This window comes from Cynocephalus volans, chromosome 15 (genome assembly GCF_027409185.1).
Source record: "Cynocephalus volans isolate mCynVol1 chromosome 15, mCynVol1.pri, whole genome shotgun sequence".
NCBI lineage: Eukaryota > Metazoa > Chordata > Mammalia > Dermoptera > Cynocephalidae > Cynocephalus > Cynocephalus volans.
This window is the reverse complement of record NC_084474.1, coordinates 81,319,606-81,343,558: the sequence shown is the minus strand read 5'-3', so window position 1 is coordinate 81,343,558 and position 23,953 is coordinate 81,319,606. Positions and strand designations below refer to the sequence as shown.

The window sequence follows — 23,953 nt, the reverse complement described above, 5'->3', positions numbered from 1 at the left end:
CAGAAAGAGGTTAATTAACTTGCCCAAGGTCACACAGCTAGTACAGAGGAGAACAAATCTTTACATCTGGAAAATTGGGCTCCTGCGTAGCTGCGAGCCTTCGGTGAGCTTGGTGCCCGGCCCAGTTTGCTTTACGCAGCGCATGAGCAGCGTCAGTTAATCCAGTGAGTGAGCCAACTGGAGGTCAGTTAAGAGTTTCTGCTATCCTCGCAGTGGACTGACAGATGTTTACAAAGTCTGGCGATCAGTAAATGACTGATTATCATCGGATGTGGGTGGGCTGGAGTTAGCAATGAGTTTATTAGTGTCTATTTTTCATATGTGACTTTTGCTTCCCTGTGCAATCTATGTCTGCAGGAACACAGATATGAAGGACCCCCTCAATTTCTGTGTGGCTAGAACATGAACTGTTATTGGGGAGAGGGCAAGAGAAGAGGCTGGGGCAAGAGTTCAAGGTCAGATGTGTCGGACCAAGGGGTTTGTATTTAACCCCGTCTGTAGATGTTGCTTTGTGTTCAGTGACTGGCCAGAAAGTGCTACCTGCCTGCTGTTGCCTTTTAGCAAATGGGATGAGATTCAGGGAATCCCCAAGCTGTTGGTACCCAAGGCCAAGCAGGAGAAAAGGGGAGAAGCCTGCAAATGAGATGGTGGGTCTACGGGTGGGAAATTGGGGGCTTTCCTTCCGTTTCTGATCTTCCCTGCATCCTCAGGAAGCCTACACTGCTGGGAGATACAACACAGGTGAGGCCAAGAGAGGGTAGAACCACTGAACAGAGGCCAGGCCGCTCTGCCAGGTGGAGCCAAGGTAAGACACTTGATCTCTGGGCTTTCGGTCCAGCGTCCTTTCTTCTGTCCCATGCCACAGCAACCAACAGAACCTGGGGGATGACTGCTCAGGGGAGGGGGAACACCCTCCTCAGACTGGAGGATATGTGTGAAACAACATACACAATTGCAAAAGGGGAGAGAAGGGCTCAGTCTCCAGAGCCTACCACCTGAAACTCAGACAAACTGATACGACATGGCTGAACATATAGCATTCCAGAGTACAGGGTTAGGAAGGGGAAATAGCTTTGTTATCTGAATCCCTTCCACATGGTAGAAGTTACCTCCCTGTTTCTTGAAATAATCAACATCAAAGATGATCGCAGGAAACTTTCAGCTCCTCAGCTTGCTTACAAGGTGCCGTGCTAGAATGTGCACAATCGGTAGCGGCCCAAACACTACCTGAGGTGTGGTGGCAGGTGGCATTAGAAAACAAACAAGCAGAAGCCACCTTTGGCTTCCCTATTCCCATGCTTAGCAGCAGTGGAGGGCCAGCCGGGCTCCTGGTACCCCACGTGCAATCGCTTCATGAGGGAGGGCTGACCAACAGGCACTACTGAAATCATGTAAAACTGGATAAAAACCAGTTAAACTAGCTGAAAATAGTTCTATTTCTCTATTTTAAGTTGTTTTACAAGTTACCTCGCAGAAGGTAAGCTGAGCATGTGCAAAGACCTGTCTCCTTGCTGGTCGACCTCGCGATAAAGCCTTTTCTTCTCACAAAAACCGGGGTGGTGGTATTGGCTTCTATGCACATCAGGCAGCGAGCTCTTGCTCAGTAATTGCCTTCAACAACCTGACAGCTATCATCTGGAGAGGGGTCTCTTTTGTCAGGAGGGCCACAAGGATCTGAACCCAAAGAGCTGGCATCAGTGAGACAAAGGACACTGGAACTATCAACACCATCTCTCAGTGGCAGAGACTGCCCCATCAGTGGTATCCCAGGGCTGACTGATCTGACAGGTGGCCAGGGTGCAGCAAACGGGGATCCAGCTTATCTCATGGGTGGTTAGAAGAAACTTCAGCAGGGATTCCTTGAGTGAATCAAGTCTTCAGCATTTGCTCACTGCATTGCAAATGAACATGGGACAGGTGGTGCAACCTAGCGTGTCTCAGAGACTCGACAATGAACGCTCCTGAGGGCCTACCAGCTTCAGACAGTGCCCAGCTAGGACAAGGAGTGAAGGCCATGGAAGTTGGTGATAATACTATTCTATCACTCTCACTGACAAATGAAGACACAGATCGGAGAGGATAAATGACACTCAGTGAGTTGATGGAGAAGCCAGCATTCGAATTCAGTCATCACCGTCCAGCTGCAAAGTGTGCCCTCTTTTGTGGCTCCACTACAGGCAGCGGCGACACATAATTCCATACCCACAGGAACCCCTCTCCACCAGGAAAGTCACAACTTGCCTGGACTGTCTCCAGTCCTCCCTCCACAGTCCTCAAGGGTCATTCCACCGCTTCTTCTGTATTTCGCCATAGGCCCAATTCAATTCCGGTGGCAGTGGCCGCCCCTGGGGCATGCCAAAGATGGCCAGGCTTTGCTGTCAGAGATGAAAGGCAGTATTGCAGTCTGTATGAGGTCTGGACACAAATGTCAAATGCTTTCATCAGGAAAACCCAAAATTACCCACTCTTGCACATGGTCTTTCATCTGCTACGGGGCAAGCAGAGGCTACTTATTAGAAACACTGCCTTGTCCATAATCTGCCTTGTGGGGGACGTGGTTCAGGGGCAAACGCCAGAGTGGCCCTCGGGATCGCTGTGCTGCCTCACCCTGAGGGGCGGCTGGGCTGTCGAAAACACAGGCTCCTCTCTGCCCCTGGCCGCCGGATGTTAACTAACCGGACAGAGAGGAGGCCTGTCCGGGCCAGCTGCCACCATTGCATAGGCGGGCTCTGCCAACAGATGGCTGTCCCCAGAGCCGGCTGCAGGAGCCCTGGGCCAGCCAAGCCATTGCTGCTTGCCTCACATACACAGCCTGCAGCTCCAGGAAACAGAGGTTTGGGACCGCACACTAAATGCACAGGAGGGCTGACCGGCCCCTCTGTTCCTTCTCTCTCTCTCTTTCTCCAGCAAAGCTGGCAATTGAGAACTACGCATCACAGATTCCTGTGGCTAACAGGGGCCTTTCAGGGTCATTGAGACAAGTCTGTCCTGGAGTCGTCTCAGGAGGCAGGCCACTGTCCTCGTTAAAGGGATCTTAAGAGGTTGCTCGTCTCCTTAGTGGCTACCAGAGCAGGCTGCAACTTTCTGAATCACGCACTCATTATATTCAATTTCCCCCTTTTATTTCAATATCTATCTCCTGCTAGTGACTGGGAGCCCTTAAGATCAGCGTCTGTTTTAGTGTTCTCTGTGTCTGCAGGACTTAGCATAAGGCCTGGTCCAGAGGGCTGGTTAGTAAATGTGAAATGTGGTAGGTGGCTGGCTGGGTGGGTGGGTGGAATGAATGGGTTGGGTGGATGGGTGGGTGGATGGGTGGGTGGGTGACTGGGCGAGTGGCTGGATGAGTGGGTGAGTGGCTGAGTAAGTGGATAGAAAGGTAGAAAGGGAAAAGAGAGACAGAGGAGGGTTGCAATTTGGGGCTGTCAAACAATGTTCACCCTGGACAGCCAGAATCATGGAACTTTTGGGCCAAAAGGGGCTTAAGAGATCCTTTACATCTCATGCCCACTCTTTATTTTGCAGATAAGAAACCTAGGACTCCAACTAGAACTGCCTTGTCCAAGGTCACATGATTGAAGGTGAGAGAATCCACAGTAACACCTAAGGCTTTTGGCAGCCTCAATCAGAAAGGATAGAGGAAAATCCATCCTGCTATCAGAACCAAAATCATACCCACGCTCCCCTAGCCTGTGCACAGAGAAGTGCTGCCTCTCACCTGCAACCCGTAAAGCTCCAGCTAAGCACTCCTAGAACCATGATGCAATCAAGAGAAAGAGGGGCCCAGGTAGCAAGGAAGGCAAGTCCCCCACCATTACACGCCAAGCTTCAGGCAATGGCCCGCAACTCCCCTCCAGGAGTGCCAGTCCTTTCTGGGCCTGTCCTGGATCACACGCCTCACCAGGTGAGGGGGGAATAAAGCTGAGCATCTGGATCTTCCTCCATCCCCCCCTCCTGCAATCATTCCTGCTATGAGAGGAAAAAGCAACCAAAATTCAGACCAGAATGCAATCACCCATCTCCGACTTGGTTATGGAGAATACAGACAAATCAATCCGTGACTACATCCTGCAAGCCTACTGTATACTGAGTCCTGGGCTGAGTGCCTACAAAGGACGAGAAGTCGAAACAAAGCCCACTGTTCAGGCCCTCGACTGCCTACCACTCATTCATCCGCTTGTTTATGCAACAAATCCTGAGCACAGACCACATGCCACAGTGCTGGATGTTGGAGTGTGAGTCCGCTCTTTGCTGAGTGTGCAAGAAGATTGAACTTGATTCCAGGAGGCAACACCTAACCGCCATCATGCACACTACTCATGTGCATGTGGCACTTTTCCATGATCAGAGACTTGCCAAGACACGATGCATTTAATCTTTACAACCATCCCATGAAAGACATCCCATGAGTATTCTCATGCTCTCTTGCACATTTAGGGAGACTGAGGTGCTGAGGGCTGAAGACACACATTCATGATCACATGGTGAAATGGTGACTCAAACCCTCGTCTTCTGTTTTCTTTCAGCTACAAATCTTTACCCCCTTGTGAGTGGGATGTGAAGAGTCTGTGTTGGTCCAGTGGCCAGGGTGGGCTGGACTGCGAAGGACTTGGATATGTAGAAAGTATAGAGCAAACACTGCACAAAAGGACATAGAGCTGAGCTCCTCAGGGTCAAGCGACCCATCCTTGCTGCATGAACCAAGAATCTAAGGCAAAGCAAAAAGAAACAAAAGCAGTCTGTGCTGCTGCTGCGGAGGAGGAGGAGGAATACAGAAAAGTGATCCAAAGCTGGTGTCCCGGAGTCAGACCAAATCTGGGTCCACTTTTGGCTGTGCCCCTATAAACTGTGTGCCTCCACTTTCTCATCTGTAAAATGGGGCTCATGGGCCCATTCTATCTCTATAGAATCTAGTGGGATTACATTCCAGACAGTGTCCACATTTCCTCTTTTTACCGAAGGACTCCTGAAATACCACCATTGTCTGTTTTGAAGTGAAATTTGCATAACATAAAATTAAACATTTAAATTGTACAATTCAGTGATGTTTAGTACATTCACAATGTTGTACAGCCACCACCTCTATCTAGTTTCAAAACATTTTAATCACCCCAAAATAAAACCCTGTACCCATTATAGCAGTTACTCCCCAACTCTCTCCTTCCACAACCACCAATCTGCTTTCTATCTCTGCAGATTTGCCTATTCTGGCTGTTTCATAAAAATGGAATCATACAACATGTGGCCTTCTGTGTCTGGCTTCTTTCAGATAGCACGATGTTTTCCTTTTTTTTAAAGATGACCGGTAAGAGGATCTTAACACTTGACTTGGTGTTGTCAGCACCACGCTCTCCCAATTGAGCCACGGGCCGGCCCTTAGCACAATGTTTTCAGGGTTCATCTGTGTTGTAGCATGTATCAGTGCCTTGCTCCCTTTTATGTCTTAATAATGTTTAACCCTTCTTCCACCGATGGACTTTGGACATTTGGGATCTTTCCATCTTCTGCTACTATGAATGTTCATGTACAGTTTTTTTTGTTTGTTTTTTTGTTTTTTGTTTTTGTGGACATACGTTTTCAATTCTCTTGGATATATACCTAGGAGTGGAATTGCTGGGTCACACGGTAATTCTATATTTAATTTTTTGAGGAACCACCAAACCGTTTTCCACAGAGGCTGCACCATTTTATATTCCCACCAGCAATGTATGAGGATTCCAATTTCTCCACATCCTCACCAACTCTTGTTATTTCCTGTTTGTTGTTTGTTTCTTATTTTATTTTGGCAGCTGGCTGGTATAGGATCTGAGCCGGTGACCCTGGTGTTATAAGGCTGTGCTCTAACCAACTGAGCTAACCGGCCAGCCCTGTTTGTCTTTATTATAGCCATCCTAGTAGGTAGGTACACAGGGCTATCTCATGGCTTTCATCTGCAAATCCCTAATGACCAGTCATGTTCAGCATCTTTTCATGTGCTTCTTGGCCATTTGTGTTAACTTCTCTGAAGAAATGTGTGTTCAAGTCCTTTGACCGTTTTTAATTTGGGTTGTTTGTCTTTTTATTCTTGAGGCCACTGTTGCTCTGAGCAAGGCTGTGGCAAACTCCTGTGCTGCCTCAGGTCTATTCATCTGGCAGTGACAGACACCACAGAGTGGCAGGGCTGGAGTGAAGACAGCAGGCTGCAGGATCCTGCACACAGGCCCAGAGTGGACACACAGCCCTGTGTGGCCCCAAGCCCTTCCCTCAGAGAGGCTGCTGGAGCCTCTAGTGACCGTCCAGTGGAGAGCAGAGAACATGATTAAGTGGCCTGGAAATGGAACCTGGGAGGAAGGTGAGAGGAGGTCGAGAGGAGCCAAGACTGTTGACGACAACTTAATACCACTTAGACCTTCTTGGAGAGTCTGAGTAGGTGATTTCAAGGACTCAGTGGCCAGCTGTTTTCCATTTCCCTAGCAGATAGAGAGGGGGAAATGTGCACAGCGGGGGAGAGGGTCAGGCGGAGCAGAAGGAAGTGCTTCCGGACTGGACAGCTTGACCTGGCGGAGCCTGCCAACACCTGGCACGGAACGCAGACCACCCATGGGGCTGGCTGGACCCACCCGAGCAGCAGGGCCCCAACAGGGCCTTAGCTTAGCTGTCCCTATTTCCCATCAAAACGCCTTCCTCCCCAAAGAAATAGGGACTTCTCATAGTCACAAGTGGCCCAGCATTACCCTTGATACGCCACAGCTTCCTGACACCAGAGGGTGCACACTGGGCCTCACTCAGTGGGTCAGCAGGTGCAGGGGGAATCCTGGTGTGAATTCCAGGTGCTGGGGAGCAGACACGAGGAAGACACTGTGCCTGACCCTGAGCAGCTCATGGCTGATGGGGAAGATGCTGGGGAATCCACACACATCAAGCCAACAGAAGGCACAGGATCCCTGGGAACACCCGGACAGAAAAACTGTCAGACAAGAAGACAGCAAGAAAGGGAGGAGAGTACATAAAAGTGACTCTGTATTTGGGGTCAGTGGACCTTGGTTCAATGCTAATGTCACCATTTATAAGTGCTGGCAAATTCTTTAACTGCTTGGAGCCTTTCTTTCTTCAGATGTCACAATAGGGATAATCAAACTTCTCCACTAGGAGGGCGTGGGAAACCACAGGTGAGTCAGCTTACAGACGGCTCCCTTAGTGGAGTGCTACACCTCAGCAGAACACTAACCTGAAGGAGCTCTGTAGCCTCTGCTGGGCTCAATGCCCCACCTCTGCCACTTCCTTACTGAGAGATCCTGGGCAGATTACTCAACTCCTCTGAGCCTCAGTTTTCTCACCTGTAAAATGGGAGTGACAATAACAGCATCTATTTCATAGGGTAGTGGTGTGTGTTACATGAGTTAACACATATAAACGACTTAGAAGATGCCTAGAATGTGTTCAAAAATTCAACTAGCTATTATTATACAACCTTCACTAAAACAACCCTTCTCTCTTAACTATCTCTGTGTGTAGTATAGACTAAACCAGTGCACAGCGAGCTGCATGCCAACTCCACATGCTCAAATTTTAGGATCACAGAATTTTAAAATAGGTGAAATCTGGGGAAATTATTATGGATTGAATTGTGTCCCCCACAAAGTTTAATGTGTTGGAGGCTTGGTCCTCACTGTGACAGTGTTAAGAGAAAATAGGAAATAGGGTAGAAAATCTTATTATGGTTATTGAAAGGTGGGGCCTTAAAGAGGTAATTGGATTGTGAGGAACTTGGCCTAGTAAACAGATTAATAAATTGATGGTTTAATGGTGTCTGTGGGTGTGGCTCTGGGGGCTTTAAAAGGAGAGCACCTGAGGTGCTCTCTCTCTTGCTCTGCTCCACCATTCTGCCATACGAGACCCCGCATCAGTGTCACCACCAACAAAGCCTTCACCAGATGTGTTCCCTGGACTTTGAACTTCCCAGCTTCTGAAACTATAAGCAATAACTTTTCTTTTCTTACAAATTACCAAGTTCCAGGTATTTTGTTATAAGCAACAGAAACACAGGCCCACCTACCTAGAGGCACTCCAACCCAGGTTTCCACCAAAGCCCCTGTGTCCCCCGCCCCCTCCTGCACCCACCAACTTCACTGTAGGGAACCACACCCATTCTTTATCCATCATTAAACAAGCACCACCCGTAGCCCTGCGGTGAGGTTCAGTTAAAACAGTTTATGGAATGCAAAGCTGCTCTTTCAGTTTTTGCCTAAGATAAGAGGAGCCTAAAGGAGCCAGGATGTCACCCACCACACGGACCCCTGGTCATGACAGAGAAATTCAACTTTCCTAAACAGCACCCCAGGAAGCCAAGAGTAGCATGGTTTGGTGAGATGAACATGCTCTTAGACTCAGCTGGTGTTGAGTCCTAATCTATGGCTGTGCTTCTGGCAGATTCCTTACCCTCCCTGGGTCTCAGCTTCCCCACCTGTAAAATAGGAGATACACAGGGGTTGTAGTGAGGAGGAGAAATAAGAGCCCTACACAGGGCCTGACGCAGAGAGGCCTGTTCCTTGCAGCTGTGGCCTCCTCCAGAGACCTCCAGCCCTGCACTTGATTGCGGCCAGGATGATCAGTTTCCAGGGCTGGGCCCTGCGGAGTCTTTGCAAGGCCAGCCAAAGTGGCAGCTAGGAGCTGGGGACCAGAAGCCACTCAGGCTTCCTTGTGCAGGTCGAAAAAACTGTGCTCAGGAGCTCTCCCAGCTGCAGGATCCCCAGGGCAGCAAGTTCCAACTCAGATGACACAGGCCTGGGGAAGCAATGTCCAGAACAAAGGAACATGGCTATAAACTAGAGGGAGAAGCTACTGAGAATGGCTGGGCAGAGGCTGCAAATGACGGGGGACGTCACCCAGTCTGGCCTTCTCTGAGTCCCCGGATCGTTCAGAGCAAGAGGAAGAAACAGTGTCCATGGGTTCGACCTGGCCCAGACTCTAACCACAGGCTCTGCAACTGACAAATGGTAAGGGCAGACGTAGAGACCGCATCTCCATTCTTTCCCAGAGCTTCTGTAACAAGCCTGACCCACTAATATTTTCGCCCATGACACTGCAAAATAATTTCTATTGTCCTTCACCACACACAATCAATCTCATTTTCTTCTCTCTCTGTCTCCCCCACCTGCCACCCGCTCCAGGCTAATATAGTGGTTAACAGCACAAGCTCTGGAGCCAGACTCCTGGGGCTGTTATACCAGTGAGGCCACTTTTAGCTGTGTGACCTCAGACACTATACTTAGCCTCTCTGATCCGCCATTTTTCTGATTTGTAAAATGGGGCTAATTATAGCACCATACCTCCTAGGATTATTTTGGGAATTAAGTTATATACCTGATGAGGCCTAATTTATACTGCCCAGGACTTATTAAGTGTTAGATAAATGTTGGTTTTAATTATTAGTTACTAATTCAATTATTACCATCAGAAGTCATTTAACAGTATGGGCTTTATCAGTTGTCAATAGAACAGAGATTTACCAGCAAAAGAAGACCATTAAGAAAAGAAGGGAGGAAATTAGCATTCTTTGCCAGCTTCCTGCACACATGATCATTTCAGGTCAGGATTACACACGGCTCCACAAAACAGAGGTTCTGGTCCCCAGTTTGCAATGAGGAAACCAAAGCTCAGAGAGGCCAAGGCAATACAACTGGGTTCCAAAGCTAACACATTTATTAAGGACCAAAAACAAGCTTCTGAAGTGTCACCTTCTCATGCATATTTCTATCTCCTACGCCTGCTCTCTACCTCTATGACCCCTAATCCTCCTGCCAGCCCCATCACCCCTCTGCACGGCCAGCAGAGACCCGAGTCCACAGTTGACCCTGATTAAGCATCCCGCTAACTGCTCTTTCAGTCCCCGAGCAGCAGAGTTGGCCTCGTGCCAGGTGAAGATGACATGGTGTGTAGACACTCCCCTGCGCCCCACTCCCGGCACCTTGGCACCGACTCCCCACATGCACAGCCTCTGTCCCATCTGTTGGAACAAGTGCCTCCCATTCTGGTGCTACAAGTGCACACCGAACCTCACAAACAATCCTACAAGAAAAAGAGCATCAAGTGCTCCACCTCTGTCTGGTTTCAATATCCTGGGACCAGACATTTTCCCCACAACTCCAGCTGGCTGGTCGCTGCTTCCTGGAGGGAAATGCTGGATCTCCTTCTCATCCCAGAGTCCCTTCAGGGGCTGCCCACAGCCACTTTGCAACATGCAGGCCTCCCCATTCCAGGTTCCCCCACACGCTGCCCTCTGCCACCACACCACCCTGCCTGCTACAGATAGCACTGACCTCCCCCTCCCCCCAACAGAGCCACAGCGGTTCTTAAAACTCCAATCCACCCACCCACTTAGCTCTTAAATGAAAAACACTTGCTCGTGGGTCATCCCCATACAGCTCCCTACACAAACTAAACATTATGCATGTGCTATCTCAATCAGTCTTTGAAACAATCCCCTGAGATAAGCACTATTATCACACTCATTTTGCAGCTGGAGAAACCAAGGCTAAAAAAGTAACATGCCTAGGGTCACATGCTAGTAAATCAAAATCACATGACTCAAACCCATTGTTCAATCCTAAGCTTTCTCTCTCTGAGACACATCACTTTAAACACTCTTTTACACTCTTTTATACTGTTTTCCTTTTATTTCACCCCATTTGAGGAGGGAGAGGCATTTGTTTCCAGTAACTAACCCAGGGCCACAATGGATAGCCACTTACATTCACTGATGATCTGAATGGTACACAGCAGCCAATATGCAAGGGGTAAAAAGCAGCCTGCATGATCCCATCCCTTTTAATTTTTAAAAGTCTCAACCAGGTCTCTTGACAGTCCATCATCCATCAACAAACATTAAGGGCTTTGAGATATAAGCCAAAAACCTGTTCCTTCCACCAGAAATGTTCACAGGCTTGTGGGAGAGACAGACCCACGATTGCAGGAGCCACAGGGGAGGAAAGGACAAAATGTCTATGAGCTAAGATGATAAAGCAACCAACTCTGCTAGAGAAGTTAGAGGGGGCTTTGCAGACCCCTCCCCTGGGTTCATAGCTAAGATTGGGTGGGGAATGGGAGAAGGAGACAGAATCAGCAGAAAATGTGCCAGCAGAGTGTGACATCTCCAGTTAGCACTGGTGATGCGGCCTGCCTCCCTTCTGTGACAGTGGCCAATTGCTACAATAGCACAGATACCTGCAGGGGCCCTCACCGGAAAACCAGCAGTCCCAACGGATCCAACCTCAAGGTCCCAGACAATGGGGATTTTTAATCAGAAGTCCCACCAAGGGTTAACTGCACATGAAAAATGGATGCATATAAATGCATGGACAAACAAGGAAGACCTTCCACTGACCATCTGAAAACATCACGCCCAGGAAGCCAGAAAATGACTGTGTATGGAAGACTGAAATTTGGTTGTGTTTTGTGGAGTCCTACCACATGTTGCCTCAACCTATTACCCAAAAAAAGGGAAAAAAAAGAGAAGAAAAGGCAAATTCCAAAAAGATGAGGCAGCATAAAGCTAAGATAGCGAATGCCGTGCATAGGCACAGCCACAGTATAACGAAAATGGAATTTCCTCCTTAGTCACGGGAAGGCAAAGGAGCTCCACTCCAGGCAGGCAGGCCATGGAGCCACGTGAATCAGCCCCTTGTTCCCTGTCCCAAGGGAAATGCAATCAGAAAGAAGCTGGGTGTGGAATGTGCTCATTTCTGTCGCAGTTTTCCTTTTCCTCAGCTACCACTCTTCCCCACCCCACCCCAACCACCCCTCTTTATAACCTCCATAAAACCTTGGCTTGGAAAATCCAAAATCCACCATCACTAGGGTGACAGCTTAAAAAACATGGTCCTTTGAAATTGTGAGTATTTCATGGAAAAATATAAAGATTTCACATGATCTCTCTACAACCCAGGCTTCCGGACCCAAATCTGGTCATTTGAGGCACTGTGTCATAGCCCAGGAATCCATCGACAAGACAGCCTGAATTGTTTGCAGTCAGCTTTTTCCTTTCCACCAGCCCTGCCTGTCCCGCCCCCTCTCCAGCGTCTACCCCAGCAAGCCAATAGAGGGGTACAACTTCCTATCATCTTCCAGAGAGCTAGCTGCCCAGGTTACAACTTCCGGAGACCCCGCAAGAGAACAGGCACTGTCAACAGAGCAGGCCCGTGTCACTTCCATCAGGTGCAAGGATCCAGCCTCCTACAGGCCAGAGTGCCTACAAAACCCCTGTTGTCCATCTAGGACCAGAGCCCTGTCATTTACCACACTGAATTTTGACATTTCTGGGGTGGGAAGCAGGCAACCTGGGAACGTCCTCAGGAGTCCCAGCTTAGTCCTTACTAACTAACTGGGTGTCTAACTCTCACTGAGCCTCTGTTTTCACACCTGTAAAATGAAGATCGTATTGCATTTGCTTCTCAGGGTCGCTGGGAGAATTATTTAAATCCTGGCATATACTGGCCATTCGGTAAATGGTGACAATTACATAAGGACCATGCCATCAGTGACTACACATCAATGCCCCCCACCACTATGTGCAAGTCCTTAACACTTGACAGAGTAACCAGAGTCCACCCTCTCGTGCCCCTCTCATCCCAACACCTGAGAGCACCCATTCATCACACCAAAGGTGCACACTCTACTCAGCCGGAGCCTGTATTTTCCCCCACTTTCTCTGCTACTATTATTTTGTTATCTAAACATTTATCTTCCTCAGGAAGATGGGAAATGCTGGCGCTATCTGAATTCAAAATGCAACGTCAACTAGAAACTTCAAAGCCATGTGGAGGGTTTATTTCGGTGCTAACTGGAGAACAAATGAAACCTCAGGAATGGCTTAATTAACCTCACAAGCAGCAGCCAGGCATTTTTTTTTTTTTTCCTGTCTTGCTCGGCTCTCAAGGTTCCCTCAGATTATCAACAAGGACAAAGGAATCTACAGGAACAAGCACCTAACTGACAAGTCATTAGGGTTCGTCCATGAAAGCAGGGTGGGGAAAGGAGCTCTCATTTGCAGGAAGACTGGCCCAGCTCATCCTGATAGCTGTCACAAACTGATTGTGGGACCATCAGCAAGTTCCTGACCCTCTCTGAACTGCTGTGAGGTCACTTGTAAAGTGGCGGCCAGAACGATGACCAGGCTCCATGGACCGCTCGGTATGCGTTGGGCGCTGTGCTATCTTTCATATAAACCTCAAAACCTTCCCATACAGGGGCACCATGACAACCCCACTTCACAGATGAAAAAACTGAGGTCAAAAGAAGTCAAATAACTTGGCTGAGACCAACGTGGTCTCTACCCAGGCCAACCAGCTCGGGCCCTGTAAAGTCACTGCACTCTGCTGCATGTGACAGAAAAAACTCAGACTGTGCTGTCAGGGAAACCCAGGGTGGAAGATTGACTTGACCTTTATTTCCTCACCTGAAAAATGGGGACAACAGTGACAACTTTAATTGCTACAGCAATTAAATAAGATGAAGCCACATAAAATAGAAGAAGAGAGCAAATACACACACTCAGCATACCCCATGGGTCCCCGATTTCTCAACACGCTGCCATTAGTAGGTGCTCAACAAACATTAGTAGAATGGAGAGATAACCAATGAATGTGAAGCTCTTACAGGGTTGTTGTAAGGATTAAATGATGCCACAAATAAGAACTGCCAGGACTCTAGAACACACAGGCTGCAGGAAATTCTCTTCTCCAGGTGAGGGTCCCCTGAAGATAACTCTCGGGGTGCCATGGTGGTCTGCACCCCTGAAATCAATCAATGCCCAGCACAGTGACAGACAGTGAAGCTCAGCAGTCGAAAGAGCTGGTATGAGGCTCCAGGACAATGCCATCTGCCTATATTTTGAAGCAAGAGAGAAAGGGCATGCTGAAGTATCACCCCCACTACTGTACCACCCCCAAATGGCATGAAGCCATCAAGCCATGCACAGAAGCTGGTCTGGTCAGATTCCTCTGAACACTTGCGTATGTGAGCCTGGGGAAGGATGGGGGCAAGAGAATCCCTTCCCTGAAGAAGCCAGACACCTACAAGCACCCAAAAGACTCGTCCATCAATAGACCAGACCTCCACACACACACAAAACACAGCCTGGCCCCAGGATGCTTGGGAAGTGGATGCGAGCCTGAACCCCAGTCCTGCCCCAGGGCTGGCTTCCTGGACACACCACCTGTGCAGGCCCTGGCTCAGAAGGGCCCTGCTTGGTTTAATGCTCTGCAGTCATTATCTAGAAATTCTTAATCATTTTTGAACAAGGGGTCCCACATTTAATTTTGAACGAAGCCCCATGCATTTTGTGGCCTGTGCTCCCTATCAAGGACAATGAGCCAACAGTGCCAGCCGCCTCCCTCACCGACCTCAGTCTCTAGGAAGTAAAATAGGGGTGCAATGCCTGCCTCAGAGCTGCCAGGGACCTACAGGATCAGCACGTCCCCCTAACTGCTGGGGGCCTCGGTTTGCTGGCCAGCAGATGGGATTATTGTCTTAGGCACTGGCTATCACAGGGGTGTCCTGAGATACAAGAAGGCCAGATAGAGACGCACAACTCAAAACGATGGGTGTGGACATTCATCATCATCGTCACCATGGAACAGTGAACTGGCCCCAGACAGAGTCATGTCATTTGGGGTCTGAGAATGCTGTACAGCAAGGTTCAAGGCAGGACTGCCATTTTCAGCATTAGGACCAACACCTACCCTCTCTCCTGGTACCAACTTGGGGCAAGAATAGATAACCCACCAAGCAAAAATATTCTCAAATCCCTACTATCGAATCACAAAACAAGGCATGACCAAGGCACCGGGAAGACTCTCTCCCACAACCGAAATGTCCCTGCTTCGTACCAAAGAAGAGCAGTAAACTCCAAAAGGACAGAAAACAGGGCTTCAGGTCTGGAGGAGCCCCCACATCATGTGGCCTCGCAGCACGCCCTGCACGCCACTGGAGCCACGTAAACACAGTGCCTGCTCCGAAGATGCTGTGGGAGCTGTCAAAGTGCTTACCCCCCAGCGGGACAATTTAACTCAAGGTGAACAACCCTCCTAGTTTGCCTAGACCTGAGGGGGTTCCCAGAATGAGGGACTTTTCAGCGCTAAAATCAGGAAAGTCCTGGACAAACTACGACCGGTCGGCCACCCTATTCATAGGTATTATTATTTCTAAGGCCAAAGTTTCACAGAGGTTGCTCCTTGGTGGAGGGTTATGGGACTTCTTTCCAACCATCAATACAATTTTATACATTCTAAATTTTCTTCAAAGACCTTGCATTAATTTATCATCAGGTGAAAATGTTTAGGAAGAAAAAAGACTACTTCATAGTATATACACAATTATTTTCCCGTTACCAAACTCCAATTTTCCATTTCTAATCATATTTTAAAAAAAAAAAAAAAAAACCTCTCAAACTTTCTGTGTTTAATTTTTCCTTGTTCTCTTGTTTCTCTCAGCTTTTCCACAGCATTGAACTTCCAGCAATTTCCTTTCCTTGCCGCCTACAAAAACAGCCCTTCTACCGCCCTGGGGTGTCTTCTTGGGCCATCTTTCTTTCTTAAAATGTTCCTGAGCTGTGTGCTTTGCTGGAAGCCCCAGTTCCTGGCTGGGGCTCCTAAAGCTGTCACAGTGACTCTCTGTCCCCCACCCTTCTCCCCACTACGAGTCACTGGAGTAGTTCAGCTCTCTCAGTGAGTAACGGCTGGGACCAGATGCCACCCAGGCCACCTGATGCCCCTTCTCAACAAGCCCAGTGTTCTCCTCAGCTCTCCACCTCTGCACAGCCAGATCTCCAAAAGGCTGCTGACAAGGATGCCTGGGACCTTCATGTCAGCCTTGTGATGTCCAGGCAGGCCTGGACACCTCTGTTGGCCTTTCGCAGATAACCTTAGCACCAGTGTCTTCACTACCCTCCCCTGCCCCCACCCATAGTTCTTTTTTTCTCTTCTGACTAGGCGCTGCTTCTGCAGAGGCCCCCAGGGCACTGCTTCCTCTATTCCCAGACCGTCCCCAGGGGCCTGCTCATTTCCTTCCAGAATTTATGCCACTTAGGCATGTCATGAGCTAGTACCCAGTGCCCAGCACTGCTGACCAGAATGATACAGCAGTGAGCACCACCCACACCTGCCCTGCTCTCAGGGAAGAGGCCTAAGGAACAAACCATTCCAACTGGAGAGCCATGTGGCAATCTCCAGAGAGGCTGCAAATGTGTCTTCTCTGCTCTGCACTCCTGGGGACACACCCAGACCTGCATCTGGAGCCATGTGCCAGGATACTCAACACAGCACTGCTTACTGCAGCAAAATCCTGGAAAAAAACCCAAAATCCACCGCACGGGGAATCAATGAACGAACACAGCAGCATGGTCGACCAAGCATAATGCCGAGTGCAGAAAGGAAAGACTCCAGGTACATTATGCCACCTACTTGACAATTATAAAACACACAAAACAGTGTCACAAACAGCCTCCCAGTAGGTTGGTAATAAAAATATAGGAACATAACCTATGATACCCCTAGTGCAGGAGAGGTACTTCTATGAAGAGAACAGGGAATGGGACAGGGAACGGGCTCACCAACTTCCCATTTTCTCTCTCTTTTTTAAAAAAATTTATTTAATGGCAAAGATCCAATGCAAATAGGCCACACCATGAGTGTGCCTTAATCCTGGGGGTAGGAATAAATAGGATGTGTGTTAAATGACCTTTTGTGGCTTCCTATTTTGTGTTTCAGATCTAGACAATTCACATTATGCAGACTCCCCAAAACTCCACAGCAGATTCTAGAATGTGGTGAGACTCTCGGAAAGATGGGAAAGCAGAGTGCTCACAGCACTCGCAGCAGCGTCCCTGGTGCCTGTCACAAGAGGGAGGCGGGGTGGCCGCGGGTGTCCAGCACTGCCTGGCCTGAAGGAACATGTTCCACCCAACACCTCTGCCAGCTCCGGGCACCCTTCTGAAGAACTGGGCTCAGCCACCACCCTGGCTGGGCTCCCTTCCGGATCTCTCCATGGATGCCGGCCAGTTCCCAGGCACTTTCCCAGAGATGACTCATTTGTCCTCAACAAGCGCGTGAGGCGCACCAGACTAGGACCGTCACCGCATTGAGAGATGAGGAGCCAGAGCCTCACAGAAGTCCCAAGGATTGTCTGAGCTGACTCAACCATCGGAAAATAGGACAGTCACAAAACCAATCTGACTTGCAAATCTGAGTTAGAGTCAGGGTTCACTATGTGTCATATTCAAAAAGGGAAGACTAACAACTGGCCAAGTTTTACATCTCAGATGATCTAATTTTCTCAATAACTAGTTTTCCACAGAAAGATATGAAGATCCAGAGAGGCCAAGTGTCCTTTCCAAGGTCACACAGCCAGGAAGTTCCCGGACTTACTTGGTCCTTGATTTTCTAACATGCCCCAACAACCTCTCTAGAACATTTCTCCATCAGAACAATAATTTTTATTATGAATGTCCTCATATTCCCTAAACATGCACCAAGGAGTTTCTGGGTCCCTGGGGTGAACAGAAAACCCGGAGCTTGTGGGCTGGCTAATGTTTATTTGTTTATGTCATCACCTCTCACCAAACCCAGTCCTGACCTGAGTGACTCAAGAGACCTCACCACCTCCAGCTGCTTTTTGGTCAGAGCCAGATAAGCCAACATGGGGAAGGGGGTGGCTGGTGCACTTCCTGGTAATCAGGTGGAGCTGACCCTCTCTCCCCAGCCTCACCCCATGTGGAGTGAGAGATGGTGGCATTTAGAGATGGGAGGGAGAGACCCCCACCCCAGCAACTGCCCTGGAGACTCAGCTATCACTTAACAAAGCTAGAAGACAAAGAAAGGGAGAAGAAGCCCCACCCCCTCACCCCCACCATGAGAAGTAACCTATCTCCTGGCAAGGTGAGAGGTGAGAGAGCCACCAGCGTCCACTGGGACACACGCCTCTAGCCAAGGCCACCAAGCTCCTCATGGGCTACCACGGCCACCCTGGCCCCAGAGTTGTAGGGACGGGCCATACTCAGTTCATCAGCAATTTCACTGCCCAGCTCTGTTCTCTGACATGATAAGCAATGGTGCTTCCCTGCCTAACTCTGCTCTCCAAAGCCTTTTCCTGAAGGTTCTATTAGCCAGAAACAGAGAATGTTTCTTGAGAATTTATCAGTCAACAAAAGCCTTTTCTCTTGATGCTACTCCACTGGCCATAAGTGAATGCACCACTTGGGACCTAAAGTCAGAATAATAACAATAGTTTTTCCTTTTTTATTGTTTTTAGGCTAAATGGGTCTTCTTTCAAACTTCTCACACAGCCCCCTACTCTGCTCCTCCTTGGGATAGCTGAGAATCATTCCCAACTTTATCAAATACACTGCCCTCTTCCCAAGATCTCCTGCCTCGTTGCTCCCAATGCCTCTCTCAAGTTAACCAGCCCTGTAGACTGCCAGTGGTCAAGGCCACAGTCTCACCCCACTGCATGAGAGTTCTTTCATGCAGTGACTATAAATAAACCTTCACTGGCCTCCAAACTCGCTCAGGGATAACAGGGGGTTGGGGAAGGGGTGGGAGGTCAAACAGACCCTCCTGGAATCTGCTTCCTTCATTAACTCCGGAATTCCACAGGCCAGTGTTTTCTCAACCCTTCTTACACTGAATGCTCACCCGAGACGAGGGGCTGCAATGCTCACACCTAAAAAGAAAAGCCAGGAGACAGCTTCATGGGGTGAGGCTCGCAGCTACCCAGCCCCCATGGGGAGAAACTAACATTTAGAAGCAAATATTCACTGGCCAGCACTGGTGTAAGAACTAGAGATTCAGAGGCGTTACAGTTTGCAGATAAAGAAAATGAGGCTCAGAGAGGTTAAGGAACTTAAACAAGGTCACACAGCTACAAAAAGCAAAGCTTCAAAGCCTGGTTTAGCTTTGCTCCAAAGATCACACACTCCTAATAACTGCATCCGTCAGTCAAAGAGGGCAAGGATCTTGTATGACACAGCCACTCTATGAGGTAGAACACTGAGTCACTGTGCCTGGAGCCCAGGCCTTCCAGACCAAAAGCCCACTCAAATTAGCATTGAGACCTGAGTACAATTCAGGAACTGGACAGTGCACCCAACACTGAAAACACTCTCAACTGACCTCCCTAAGTCATCACTGAGTTCACCCCTTGCCCGTGCAGCAGCCCCTGCCAAAATGCACGTGCCTTTTGGTTTTATTATGGGTCAATATCAGAGCCTAGGGCATAGCAGGCCCTCAAAAAATGTTGGCTAACTGAACAGTAAGAGAACTAGCTGTATAAAAAGCCTTCTATATTTTCTGTAAAACCCTAATGAAAGCACTGTCCATATGTTGCTTAACAAGTCCCATATAAATATTACATCTTGTAAGAAATTGTTTTTAGTGTTTTGATCCAGAACTTTCTTTGAAAGTTTCTTGGTTCCCTTCATTTAGATCAAAGACAAACTATAGCTTATAGGCTCATTGCCAGTTCTTGTAAATAAAGTTTTATTGGAACACGGCCACACCCATCATTTACACATTGCCAATGGCTGCTTTCCAGATATAAGGGCAGAACTGACTAAGCTGAAAATATTTACTCTCTAGTCTCTGATAGAAAGAGTTTGAAAATCCTTAATTTAGACACAAATATAACTTACTCATCATGTTGTGCTAACTAGGAAGCTCAGAGCTAAATTTAATGTAAATTTTAGTAATTCACTCAAATTCAATATTTTTATTTTTTATGCCTATGTTTTGATCATCTAATTCCATTTTAACATTTTATTTAAAAATAGCTAATATCCCTTAAGTACATATTATACTCCAGGCACTGAATTAAACCCTTCAATATGTTCTCATTTAATTTTCACAAATAACTCATGGGGTAGGTAATATTATCCTCAATTTATTGAGAAATGAATGAAAAAAATGAATGAATAAGTCATCAACTGACTACATAGTGGGAATATTTGCTATTTCATAATTCAATCTCACGAAGTAATACAGGGTTAATTGAAAAACTTTGGGTACTCAATAAATATAAAAGAGTTGGCAGGACGGAGATCAGTAGCCAGTCGATTCAAGTAGAATTATAGGATTATAAAGCGCTTATTTTGGGATTCTTTTTGTTTTCAATCTAGCTTCAGACCAAGCTGTGCAGTCACTTCATTAAGAATACTGCAAATTTAGGGAAGATCACCGTGGACCAAAATCAAGTCATCTCCAGGTCTCCAGGAATGCTGGCTGAGGTGTCTGTGTGGGTGAGAGGGCAGCCCCCAGGACCAGGGTGTGTGCTGTCAATCAAGTAAAAAAAGGCAGCCCAGGTGCAGTCTGGGATAACAAGGCTTGAGGAGAAATGTGTTCTTCCAAGCAGCTGAGGACAGATTTGTGAGAGGAGATCAGACCAAGCTCCCGTGCTATCAGCAGAAATGCAAACTGCTCATGCAAATGCAAAGGGAAAACTGGAGGAGCCAAGGTAGATGGACTACCACCAGCACCAGCAGCACAAGGAGACCAGCATCAGCACTAGCACCACCACCATCAACACCAGCAGCACCACCACTAACAGCACCAGCACCAGCAGCACCAGCACCCAGCATTAGCAGCACCAGCTGCACCAGCAGTAGCACCAACACCACCAGCACTAACCCCACAACCAACACCCCCAGCCACACCAGCGCAGCACTAACCACCATCCAACGGGTGAATTCAGGGACCACTGGGACTAATTTGCTCAGTGACATCCTGGTTTATGCCTCTTTCACTATCAAGTGTCCCAGCTTGGAAGAGAAATTATAAGGTTTCCTTACCAAGGAGAGTACAAAGGCCCAGAGAAGAGGTGAACTGCCCAAGATCATAGTCACCGGGGGACTAAGAAGGGAGCAGAAGCTGATTCTCTGAGCTCCAGGCAACGTTGTCCAGTGACATGGAGTCAGACAGTGTTCAAATGCTGCCTGTGTTCCCTGGGGACACCTACTTTGCCTCACTGTGCTCCAGTAATTTCAATGCTAGAACAGATTGTGTCTACCCCATAGCTCTGTTTTGAGGTTTGAATCGAACAGTGTTCGCCCCATGCCCTACACAGAACATGGCTTAACAAATGGTGCCTATGACGACATCAGCGTCCACAGGTGCAACCTCCTCGCAGACACAATGGGTGTGAGGGAGTCTTCTTTCTCCCTGTAACCATTCCGTGTCCTTTGGTGCCTAAGCCCACCCTCGCCCTCCCAGGAGGAGCAGGAGATAGCCCCGACCACCACAAGGGGGTTGTTCTAGGGAGTAAGTGATAAGGGAGAAAAACCAGAGCTGTGGGCCATGTGATAATTGAGGGGGTGGCGGGAGATGGTAAGAAGAGGCGGGGGGTGGGGGTGCTGGAAAGGCAGACAGAAGTGAGAGGAGCGTCGCCATGCCTTGTCTCCGTCCACCGGGCCCCTCCTGTCCCAGGACAGCTCTGCTCACCACTGACAGCCCAGCCCTGAGAATCTCCCAGACCTGCAGCAGCAGCCCGCTCCCTGCCCTGCACGGCCACAGCACGTGCTGCCATTCCCACTCACCCAAGGGCCTGGCTCCTTCTGGACTGGAGCCTCCGAGGGCTGACCCACGATCCCGATCCCTTTTCATCCCCAGGGCCCAGCACAGCGCCTGCTTCCTGGACAGAGCGGGACTCCATCACAAAAGTCTGTCTCTCCCGGAGGACAAGGATGGCACCCAGCTCTAAGGAGCTAACAAGCATCTCACAGCAGGAAGCGCCGTCACTCACCCTTCTGAAGCCCTCGAAGGAAAAGTCTTACCGCTTCGGCTGAAGTGGCCTGGTTCGGTGTAAAACACCAGGCAGTTCTCAGCTTCCTGCTCCATCTTCTCCTGAGTAAGTAACCTTGGCCAAGGTACATGGCCCCTCAGAGACTCAAGGTTCTCTACTGTAAAATGGGCACACCACTGCCACCTACCCTAGCTGTGCTCAGAAACACTTTCCAGGGCCAAGAAACTCCTACCACCCCCAGAAGCCATTCTCCCACCAACAATGCCCCCTACCATGTGCTGAGTGTCTACCATGTGTTCAGCACATCAATGTTTCATGATCCTCACTCAACACCAATCCTGCAAAGTATGGTAATACTCACCCCCACTACTACATAGAGAAGGGAAAGGAACCCAGCCTCACGTGCTCAGTCACAGGGTATGTACCTGTGAGAGAGTCAAACCCAGACCCATCTGGCTCCACAGGCACCTGCTGCCATACAGCTCTCACAAGACCAACCAAAGGGGTTTCTTTGTTCCCAGCTCTAAGCACAGGGCCAAAAGACTTCCCCCCACCATGTATATCTGCCCCACTGAATTTCCACTCTCTTCATTCATTAACCATCATGTATTAATTCACCCATTCTGCAGCAGGAGAGACTAGGTGCCAGGCACTGTTCAGTGTTACAGAGACACAGGGCCACGCTGCAGAGGCCCTGGCCTGCAAGACGAAGATAGACACATGTACCAGGAAAATCAGCACAGGGTGACAGGTCCAAAGACACACATCAGCACAGGGAAGAGTGGCAGCTCCCAGGAAGGACCTTTCCATTTCTATCTGTGCCCCAAGCACCCAGCAACATGTGAGACACACAGAGTGAACTCCTTCAATGCCAGCTCCCTGGGACAACCAGCCACATCACAGCAGACCCTCCACCACCAGGAGGGGCAGCCTCGGTGAAAGTCCAGATGAGCGCTGATGCAATGTGCATGAGATGCTCCCAGGAGGAGACAGGGACTTACATTTCACAGGGAGCCCCCCAGGGAGCTGGCAGAGACACTCCCGTCCGCCACAAGAATGGACTACTCAGCCCGCGCAGGCCGCCACGGTCCTCTGTCCTGCTGGGCACCCGGGCCATGAGAACCCACGAGGCATCCAGCCAGGGCCTTCCTTAGAACCACTTTCAGCATCCTGAAGTGCGCCGGGTGTGAGTAATTCCAGTGCAAGCCTCAACAGCGTTATTCCCCAGGCGGCCGAGTATCACTGTAAATCCATCAGGCTCAGAAAATCCTTGACCGCAGCTCCATGGAAGTGACAGTCACAGCCATCTTCGGGGGCATCTTTTAATCTCCTTCTGGTCCAAAGATCAGGCCTGGGAGAGGGAAGAAGAAGGAAAAACGTCCTGTCGCAATCACAGATCAGCATAGTCAGTCATTCCTCCCTCCTAACATACGGAGAAACTCAGAGCAATTCCGCGAAACTCTGGTACCCAAGTAAAGGGTAGGTGGGAGGCCAGGGAGGCCTTCAGGTGAGGGCCGCTTCCCAGGAGGCACAAGGGAACGTGCAACCACTCAGAGCTCCTCAGGACTGTGCTGGGAGGGAAGGGGGCTGAGGCCCCTCCATGATAAAGAGGAAGAGAGGAAGTTCGGCAGCTGGCTTACAGCGGCGACAGCACAGCCAGGCCTGGCACACAGCCGGGCTCCCCGGCAGGGCTGAGAGGTCCCGGCAGTGAGCTGAGAGGTTTAGGGTCAGCTGGTAGGAAGTAGTTCTTTGCTTTGTTTATTTTTAAAGACAACCACAAAACCCTGGCACGACTCCAGGCCTTGTCCTGCTCTGTGAGCTTCTTCAGGGCAAGGCCTGAGGCCTGTTCCTTTTTTCACTCATTCATTCAGCAATTACTAAGCACCTGCGAGGTATCCAGTGCTGTTTTAGCCATAGAATGATCTACCTCTGTCTCCCTGACCTAGTCTGCTTAAATCATTCCAGAGATAATTGAACAAATTGATCCACAATGCCTAAGGCTTGAGGCCCAACATTGCCCAGCACTCCCAATGATAGCCATAACTGCCCTTCATGGAGCATCTGTTATTCACCCTGCTAAAAGCTCTGGCCCCACCATCTGATACAATACTCCAACCACCCTGGGACACCTGCCCCTATTTTCCCGATGAGGAAGTGGGAGCAAAGACAACTACTTGGCTTCAATCTAGGAAGT

General features: G+C 49.0%; 1 long non-coding RNA gene across 6 annotated transcripts in view; it reads right to left on the bottom strand.

The window, feature by feature from the left end:
- LOC134363934 (uncharacterized) overlaps nt 1–23,953 on the bottom strand; it is a 244,855-nt gene that overhangs the window by 150,047 nt on the left and 70,855 nt on the right. For all 6 annotated transcript variants that reach the window (XR_010021782.1, XR_010021786.1, XR_010021784.1 and 3 more), the window contains one exon: nt 22,761–23,110. This is a non-coding gene — a long non-coding RNA (uncharacterized LOC134363934). The remainder of the gene's footprint in view (nt 1–22,760; nt 23,111–23,953) is intronic.